Genomic DNA, 10,471 nt, shown 5'->3' with positions numbered 1-10,471 from the left:
TAGTGAGAGTCATTAGTAAATTTCTCGTCTCATCGAGTGAGTAAATAAATGTGATTACGTTAAAGTTTATACAAGAATACAGTTCATGAAAGGAGAAAAACTTTCAGTTAATAATTTAGTGTGGATGTCTTGTCTTTTGCAACGTGATATCTACGTTAAATTTGAGAACGTACGATCTATCGGAAAATTCATTTCTCCTTCAAGCAATTACAGCAATACATCAAAAGTCATCGAACAAGGTAATAATAACTACTTTTTGACGTTATGTGAAAACAGATCTCGGGAAGTCAGAGGGACAGTGTGTCAAAGGAAATTCGTGAAAAGAGAGGGGTTTTTAGTGGGTAGGGAGTACCGAGTTGGTAATTCGACTTGGTACTCGAGTCCCACATAACTCATTGGATCGACCGCTGGGTATGCATAAAATGCATTTTCCCCTCTCTCGTTAAAAAAAAAAAAAAAAAAAAAAACAGGTGAGTGAGCGAATGAGCGAGAGAGGGGGGGAAAGAGAGAGAGAAAGAGAGAGACAGACAGACAGACAGACAGAGAGAATGTATGTGTTCGCATGTGTGTATGTATGTGTATAGCGACCAACTGATCGCAGCAGGCGCCCCGCGTAAGCACCCGCGTCTGACGGTGAATCGCGTCACCCTTGCCTGCTTCTTGTATTCGACCCGTCATACGTTAACTACTTCCTTTAATAATTCAAAAACTAAGCTTCGGACGAAATTTTGCCAAAGGAAAAATCGTCTTAGAATTCGGTCAAGATTATGTTTTTGCAAAAGCATAAAGTTATTTAGAATCACCCTGTATTAATCATCAAATGCTTTTCCTTCAAACAAATGCAAAGTTGAGAACTGATAAAAATTTTATCATTCAAGAAAATGAAGATCATCATTTTGTTACGTCCGGCGGACTCCGCGATTCTTTTCTTTCCTCGAAACTATACAATAAATATTAGTAGGACCAATTTTTACTGTAGATATCGGAGACAGAGAATAATAAATGAAATTTGACATTACGCAGACGGTCAGTCATTGTCAACTCACAATCTTCTCTATGAAATCAAATAATCGAATATGCTTATAGTTGGTGCGTCCGGTGAAACATAAGACCACCTCCGCTCAAGGAAGCAAAGGAATCCTTATCAGCAATAAGCATACGTAACTCTGTCTCTCGAAATAAAAAGTAATAAATAAAAGTCATTCGAAGGATGGTCAGTAGCTATAACTTAAGATTTTTTAAAACAAAATTGTAGTTACAGCTGTCACGTAAAAATCCAAGTGCTTCGCATGTTTATAATGGTCCATATGAAACTTTTCTATTTGACAATTTAGACAAAAAGCATTCTGGATCTTGGAAAAATTATCAAAAAGGAAACTAAACAACCTTTGAGACGACACATATGTTGATTCACGAGCAAATTCTCATGAACAGTAAATTAGTCACTCTACTCCCACTCTCTGGATAAAACTAAGTCTCAACCTAAAGGAGTTTAACCAATTAAGAATCCTAGAAAACGCCCCTCCTTCAAAAGGTCAACCTCCTTGCCCTTGAGAAGGGAGTAATTGAAATTATTCGTTAAAGAAGATTCCCACCACCCAGCAAAGAGGAGGAGCAATGACTTTAAAAAAATGCGAGCACAAGGCGCGAGGACCAGTTTTTCACCATTCTTTTCAACAGTTTTCGGCAGTTTTTTCGCAGTCCTTTGACAGTTCTTTAGTAGTTCTCATTTACCCGATTTAACCATTTAACAGTTCTTATAATTTTCTCAATTATCCGACGACTTTCGATTCCGGGTAACAGTCACTAGTAAATTTTAAAAATCAATCCAAGTGACAGTGAGCTACTGACTCTTCTGCCGACCTCAATACCTAGAGCACCCACAAGCAAGAAGAGAGCCCCGTTCTACGGACCCGATCTTCTACAATCTTTCGCAACGCACTCTATAAATAGTAAGTTAGACCAGTCCCGGTTTTATTTTTCTTTTCTCTCGTCTTTCGAGAGACGATCCTTAATTATTAATTTAAAATACCAACTAGAAATTTAAATCAGACCTTTAATAAACGGTTTCCTGATCTGTAATTAAACAATCGAAACAGAAAATTGTTAACGTACAATTTACAATCTATTCATCCATTACATTGAAATTTACATTTAAAGGATAAAAGAACTTATTCCTATAACATAAGGATCGTTTCTTGACAATAATAATAGCGATAGTAGAAGCAATAAATCGCGTTTATCATTTATCAGTGCCGCGATTCAATAGTCAGCGTATCGCACTACGGTATCGGAATCGTCGGAGGCGGGCTCTTCGAGAACTAGAAACACAACGAACTGCCACCCTCGATCTTAACAATTTACAAACTAATAGTTTTAATGATAACACTCTAGACAATAGCGGAATAAACAATATCCAGTTAACTAAGCATAACCTAAACTCCGTAAAAAATATTAATAATGATAATCTAGAGAACCCCTCCCAAGGCACTCGCTATATAACTAATTCTCCTATTCTTACTCCCAGTTATTCACCTGTTTCCTCCCCGAAATCCCAGTTCACCTACTCCTGTTCACCTACTCTCCCACAGTCTCCAATTCAAAAATCTATCTCTCCTCCCCATCCAGTTACTCCCCAACTCCCACCTTCTCCTATTCGAATAATTATTCTTGATTCCGATTCTCCCTCTCCCTCTCCTATTCCGATAATTACCCTCGACTCCGACTCTCCCTCTGCTTCTCCCACATCATCCGAAATCAACGAAGCCCTTGAAGAATTTTTGAGAGACCTCCCCGACCTTGAGGAGGAGTCCCATTACCTTGAATATTATATAGACCCTGAAGAATTGACGAATTAATCTCGAAATCCTGCTAACTCCTATGTGTAAACCTCTTGTTATCCTCATCTCATTCTTCCATTCTTTAATTCAAAATCTCTGATCCTATATTTTCTCTTCCTTCATATACAGGTACAGTTTATATACATGAAGATTTAAATATTTCTTTTTAGAACCGCAACGTCATTGTAAACCCAATCAGGACTAAAAATTTAGAGCTAGGTTCTCCCATTCATTCTGACTGATGACCCCCGCACTATTGTAACATCCGCGAAATTTAATACACACACAAACACGTCTCAAACATATCCACGCTCTAGGGATATAATAAATACTAGATTTTCTCGTAAATTTGTATCAATGTATTAACCATTAATTTAGTATTTATGAATAAATATCATTTTTATGATTAAATTATTTTTCTTTACCCGCTCTCTTCCTTGAATCCTACGATCGCACAAGGTCCCGTCCCGAGTAAAAGGGATTAAATTCCCTTACCAAAAAGGGACCGCCGAGCGGACACTTAGGCTTAACACTTCACAGAGTTAAAGAGACCGTTTCGGTCCCTGACCTGTGTCAAGCCCTTAAAATCCGTTCGACCCGATATATACACGCGCCCTAACAAGTGTGTTACGGGGTAAGTAGTTTGCGTCCTTCCAGATGGCCCATCCTTTTAACGGCCTGGACGTAACAATTTAGAAAGATCTATTTTTGAAAAAGCAAGTTTAGGAATGGTTAATCAATTCCCTTTAGATTACATGCACAGTTTGCTTAGGAGTTGTTAAAAAAATGCTTCAAATTTTCTTGAATGGAAACATTAAGGCAATCAAATTCAGTGTTGCTGATATTTCAAATATTTCACAAAATTTAAACAATACATCTACATGGATACCTACTGAGTTTGCACGAAAGACACATGCTTTAAAAGAATTAGATCGTTGGAAAGCAACCGAATTAAGATTATTTTTATTATAGGTAGGACCAGTCATACTCCGAAATTATTTACCGCAACATTATTTGTTACATTTTAATTCATTACATTATGCTATTATGATACTGGTCATAAAACTGATTGTATTAACAATGGGTATATAGGATTTGTTAACTTACTTTGTGGAAACTTCAAAAAAACTATATGGCAAATGTTTTGTTATTTATAACGTTCATAATTTAATTCATTTACCTGATGATGTTTTAAAATTTGGACATTTAGATTCATTTAGCACCTTTTCCTTTGAAAGTTTCTTGTATAAAATTAAACAACCCTAACAGCACATGATATTATATCATCCCATTGTTATATTCATTGTACTGTGATTATCCATAAAATACTGAGATCAATGTTATAATATCTTTTACAGTATCATTCGATTTCTTTTCGCGCGCGGATAATCTCAGGGTTAACTCAAGATACGGAAACGATACGTACGCCTTTCTATCGCGCACGTAAAATCTCAGGTTTTACTCAAAGTACTGAAATAGTGCAACGTATTCATTTCTTCCGCGCGCGTATAATTTCAGTTTTATTCACAAGATACGGAAACGGTACGTATGCCAACGACATCTACATACATCATTTATATAGCGATCTCTTTCCGGTGACCCTCTTTGGCATGGCAAGAGATAATACGGGCGTGATTGATATATCAAAGGTAATCCATTTATTTAACACTTTTATATTTCATAGAATATTGAATAAAGTTAACGAAATTACACGTGATATTTTTTAATATTTTCTACAACTTTTCGTAAAACTTATCTGAACAAGAATTTAAGGTTATCCTTGCTTGCCAAGCCGCAGGGATAGCAAAGATATTCAATGTTAAAAGATATAAAGATATAATAATTAAAACGTTTTAACATTAAATATTATTTGATATTATTTGATTTGATTGCATTTTCAACATTTTTGATTAATAAAATTTTTAAATTCTATTTTGTTGATTAAATTTTTTTATACTTATAATCATTTGTCTATAACATTACTCTAAAAAACCTTACAAAGGTAAAAAAAATACGCCAAGTACATAAAAAATATTCTACCTTGTATGCAACAAAATGGTTAATGAAAAAAGTCCTTAAAGATAATTTACAATAATTTTCCCTCACAAAAGCATTTTTCTAAAAAACAATCTCAACAAATAATTTCATAAAAAGATATTAAAAAATAAAATATCAAAAATTAAATAAAAAATCAATAATTACTATTAACCAAGTATTTGAGAGCAATTTGTAAATTTGATATAATATTTATCATGAAATCAATTTTACATTGTAGAAATATTATACATAAATTCTCCCTAAGAAATTAACTTGATTTTTAAAATATAAATTTAAATTTAAACAGGCCATCAGAGCCAAACGCGGATGGTAGTGCGTAAGTTCAACGAGAATTAAGTTTTCGTTGAAATTTATTTGTGTGCACAGGGCACAAAATTTTCTTGGTACGATACCAAGCAAATTTTAAATAATTCTCAATTCGAGAAATTATTTAATTATTATCTCTCTATTTCCCCCCTGTAGTGTTGTAGGCGAGAAAAATATCGGGCTGAAAGTCGCTGAATCGGGAATCGAACCCGAGTCTTTCGCTTGCCGGGCAACTGCTCTTACCACTGAGCTATTCAGACCCCTCAACTCGATTCTTCTCGGTCGCCTACAAATATATATTAAATTAAAGTATAGCGTCATCTTCCGCCGGCGTGAATTAAATAACTATAAGAAATTAGGCTCTGTATATTAAAATATAAATTTAAATTTAAACAGGCCATCAGAGCCAAACGCGGATGGTAGTGCGTAAGTTCAACGAGAATTAAGTTTTCGTTGAAATTTATTTGTGTGCACAGGGCACAAAATTTTCTTGGTACGATACCAACCAAATTTTAAATAATTCTCAATTCGAGAAATTATTTAATTATTATCTCTCTATTTCCGGCAAGCGAAAGACTCGGGTTCGATTCCCGATTCAGCGACTTTCAGCCCGATATTTTTCTCGCCTACAACACTACAGGGGGGAAATAGAGAGATAATAATTAAATAATTTCTCCGAACATCAGCCGGAAGCTGCCGCCCGGAAAACATCCGCCGGGCAGGGGCAGGGGCGCGCCGCGCCGCGTCGTTAATTTCGAACCGATCAACGGCCGAAGCCGTCGGCAAGCCGCGCCGACGACAGCCGAGGGCGCCCGAAAAGCCCTGGGTGAGAACCCTCGCGCCCGGCTCTGCCGCGCCCCACCGAGTGGATCCGTTTCGCACCGTTTTTCCGCCGCTCGGTGGAGGCACCCCGTTTTTACGCCGGCGCGGGATTAATTACCCGGGGTATAAAAAGGCCTTCGGCGTTATCTCGGCATCCAGATTCCGATTCCGCTTGCAATAGCAAGTACGATCCGAACCTAGAACCGATCCTAGAAAACGCCTAAAGCCTCGAACAGAAGGTGGAGCGAACTCCTCCTCGGCCGAGCACTCTCGGTTTCGGGCCTAAGGCTAAGATCCAGAATTACATTTCAATTCCGCCAAAAAGAATATTGGAGCGATCTCCGATATTATCGAGTGATCTCGATTTCGGCAAAACATCCCGCCGCCGCACCGCCGTTGCAATCAGTTACCGAGGTAGAGGAGAGCTACCCCCGATGAGCTGTTCTCGTCGGCACGACATATCCCCGCGATCTTCCATCCGCGCGAATTAAGTAATTAATAATCAAACCGGAGAGAACAGGAGAGCTTCGAGATATCGAAAACGACGCTAAGACCGCGCGTCAAAACACGGCACAAAAACACCGGCCAGAGCTGCCAGATCCGAGACGCAAGCAACCGGCAACCGTGAGTGGAGGGGGTAACGGGCATGTGAGCGTGAGCGTACGTGTGAGCTCGGCGCTTCGGCAGCTCTGACACCGGCACGCGTCGCGTAACGTCACGCGGTCATCGACCGCATACTTATAATAGATCGACGAAACAGCTGACAGGGTTTTTCTGCATCGCGCGAAGCCCTTTAATACATTCCGATTTCCGCGGCGATTAAGCTAACGCTCAGCATTTTATGCACAACGATAACGCCGATACTTAAGATCGAACATTTATACATTATACATTTACACCGCACTGTTCTATCAGACAGTTATACATTTATACTGCACACTCGTACCGTACAATCACACCGTACACCATACAATTATACTACACATCCGCACCGTATAATCATACCGTACAATCACACCGTACACCGTTCATTTATACTGCACATTCGCATCGCATATTTATACCGTGCAATCGCACCGTACATTATGCATTAGTACTGCACACTCACAGCGTACATTCATACCGTACACAAGACCCGTTTGTACTTTCAGACACACACACTCATCTTTTCTCTTTGTACACACTCAACACGTGAATAAATCAATTTTAATTTCTGACCTAAACACCGAGAGAAATTCTTAAGCTTGCCTAAGAAACCGAATCCTGATCCCGGGTGCGATTATCCGCCAGCGTGCGCGGAGGTCGTTCGTGACAAATTTTTTAGTTTTTGTGCGGGAAATTTATTGTAAATTATTTTTAAGGACTTTTTTGATTAACCATTTTGTTGCATACAAGGTAGAATATTTTTTATGTACTTGGCGTATTTTTTTCACCTTTGTAAGGCTTTTTTAGAGTCCAGCTTAGGGAAAAAAGATGCTGATTTCTTGAATGTCTTTTGTGTGAACACATCTCGCAGAATTTTCTAAAATTTTCTCACATTTATTTCTATCTTATTATTTTCGTTTTCTTTTTTCTTTAAGCCGAAAACCATTTAGAAATGTTTAAAAAAAAATATCCTTAATATGTTTCTTGAATGGAAATCTTGATGAAATATGCTTTTATGAATACATTTTTAACATTCTTTCAGAATTCTTTAGAATTTGCATTGTTTTAAAAATTTTTTATTATTTTCTCTCTCCCTTTCTCTCTCTCTCTCTCTCTCTCTCTCTCTCTTTCATATTTATTTATATCTTTTTATTTTTCCTTGTATTTCATTTCCGTTCACTTGTTGACTAAAGCGAGATGTGATTGGTTTTCGAAAAAGAATCTCGATAAGCTCTTATCGTTTTTCAAATAATCGTGTATCGAAATCTTCTATTGCACTTGGTGAGTGATAAATGAAATCGAGTCAACGTTTATCGTATAAATTGATGTGTACAAACGTTACTACAAACCAGAAAACAACTTGACTGTTTTTGGATCAAAAGTGCGACCGTCTGGTGATAGTATTTACCCGCCTCCGAAATTCTTACGAAATGTAACGAAATTATCCTCTTCTTCTTTGTCGCGATTTTAACGATTACAAAATTATGATAGTAATGTGCATCGCGCAAATTTTTATAAAAATGTCATTGGCGTATGAATTTCTTCGCGATTTTTTTGTCTCTCACCTTGTCTCGAAAAAATTAAAGATATAAAGATGGTTTATCGATTTTAATTTTTCAAAACCAATTTTACGCGAGAATTAATTTCTTTCATGTTGGACTATTAAAATGTATATAAAGAAAGTTTTAATCCTTCCCCTATTTAATTATATATACGCCAAATATAAAAATCTAATCCTTTTCATTAGTTAAATAATATAGTAATAAAAGAAATGAAAGAAAGAAGGATAGAAAGAAGGCCATATTTGCATGCACGTGTAGTGTGTGAACATCTTTAGCAATAAAAAATCTAATATAATAAACTTACTACATTTGTTTTTCCTTGTGATATAAAGATTGGAGCTTGCAACTAGATAAGGAGAGCGTGCGGCAAATTATACCTCTATATACCGGCGATTATTGGTATAGTACACTCAAAAAGATATATTGTCGTCGGATGACTTAACGAAACGCGAATTTCCTGTGGAAAGTCCTGATCATCCAGGTTGTGCAATGATATACTATACACCATATCCGACTAATAGTAAAAATTCTACATTCTGCTTTGTAAATATTAATATATTAAATGATAGTAAAGAAGAAAAGAAGAAAGATCTAGACAGCGGTAATTGCAATAGTAGTTAGCCGATAGTAGTTCCGAACATGAGCAAGAAAATGTTTCGGCAGTTGAGAGGAAGATTAAGGATAAGACGAAAAAATCTGACGATAATGATTCAGAAAGCGCGGAGAAATGCGATTCATCGTCGCAGTAGCAGAAGAGAGAATGTGCGAGATGTCATAAGCTATTTTCTATCGATAGCACAGGGAAATGTTTGTATAAACAGCGTTGCGTTCATCATTGCAAATTATTCGACGGAAGGACCAACGGCGAGATGGATCGTAAATATTGGACATGTTATAGAGGCTTGGAATTTTCTATCGGTTGTGAGACAGGAGTACATGTGTCGATCAGTTTGACACCCGGACTCAACGGACCTTTGAAGGGCTATGTCCGTACATTGCCACTTAATTGCTATAATAATAAGTATAGAATCTGTGCTTTAGATTGCGAGATGTGTTATACAGAATATGATTTCGAGCTTATTAGAGTCACTATTATCAATCTGGAAGGCAAGATAATATGCAATAATTTCGTTAAACCAAATAGCCAAATATTAGATTACAACACTAGATTCAGCGGTATTACGGAAGAGCACATGAAGCAGAAAAGCACTCTGACTCTAGAACAAGTTCAAAGAAAATTGTTAAGCTTGATCAGCGCTGAGACAATCGTGATCGGTCATAATTTGGCGAGTGACTTTAGAGCATTACGTATATTTCATGAGAAAGTTGTCGATACGACAGCTCGTATTCTTGATCCTAGATGATTCCCCTATACTTTAGGATTAAAGGTTTTGGCGCGGAGATTGCTCCAACGAAGCATAGAGAATACGCATATGATTTCCTCGAGAGTGCCTAGGCGGCTTTGGATCTGGCACTGCATTATATAAGTAAGAATAAGTAAGAATCACGTCGACAACTACAAAAATTTGTGTAAAGAAAAAGAATCTCTGTTATTTTAGCGTTTTAAAATCCTTAACCTTTAACTTTATCTTTCTAACAATAATCATGTTTGACTATAAAAAGTTTTTGATCAATTTTTAATCATCGTTAGAAAGATAAAGTTATCGGAATATTATTGAAATTTTCCTTTTGGTATATTCCTTTTGGTATATATTTGGTATATTTTTTTATATTCGTGCATGTACATTTTATATTGTATAAGAGTAACAACTGAATTAATAAGATTTTACTCTCGTCGCTCTAGCCATTTAAAGTTAGTAGCTAGCATAAATTTTATCAATTACTAATAGATGACGCCTCTCTGGCCATTTTGAGAATATTCTGATTCACAAAGCTAAATCGAGATCTTGTATCTTTAACAAATAATATAATAATTTTAGATAATGTAAATATAAATAAATTTGTGTGACTAAATAAGTTTTAAACAATGAAAATATTGATTTTAAAATAATTCAAATATTTATATTAAGGTGACCTCAATGTATGCGTTTTATATATAATTTATAAACAATCTGTCCGATAGATCCTATAAGCCTGATTTAAATTTTTTCTTTAATTCTCAATTTAAATATATACAGGGTATCTCATTTTAATATTTTTATCGAAATATCTCTTCTTAATTTAAATATATACAGGGTATCTCATTTTAATTTTTTTATCGAAATATCTCTCAAGAGC

At 36.2% G+C, this 10,471-nt stretch overlaps 1 pseudogene; it reads left to right on the top strand.

The window, feature by feature from the left end:
• Positions 1-3,920: 3,920 nt before the first annotated feature.
• On the top strand, positions 3,921-9,734 carry LOC145960127 (putative exonuclease GOR; annotated as a pseudogene).
• Positions 9,735-10,471: the final 737 nt, after the last annotated feature.

Source organism: Camponotus vicinus, unplaced genomic scaffold (genome assembly GCF_025532165.1).
Source record: "Camponotus vicinus isolate PSW18456_S1 unplaced genomic scaffold, iyCamVici1.0 SCAF_10, whole genome shotgun sequence".
NCBI lineage: Eukaryota > Metazoa > Arthropoda > Insecta > Hymenoptera > Formicidae > Camponotus > Camponotus vicinus.
This window is presented reverse-complemented; position numbering and strand designations above follow the sequence as displayed.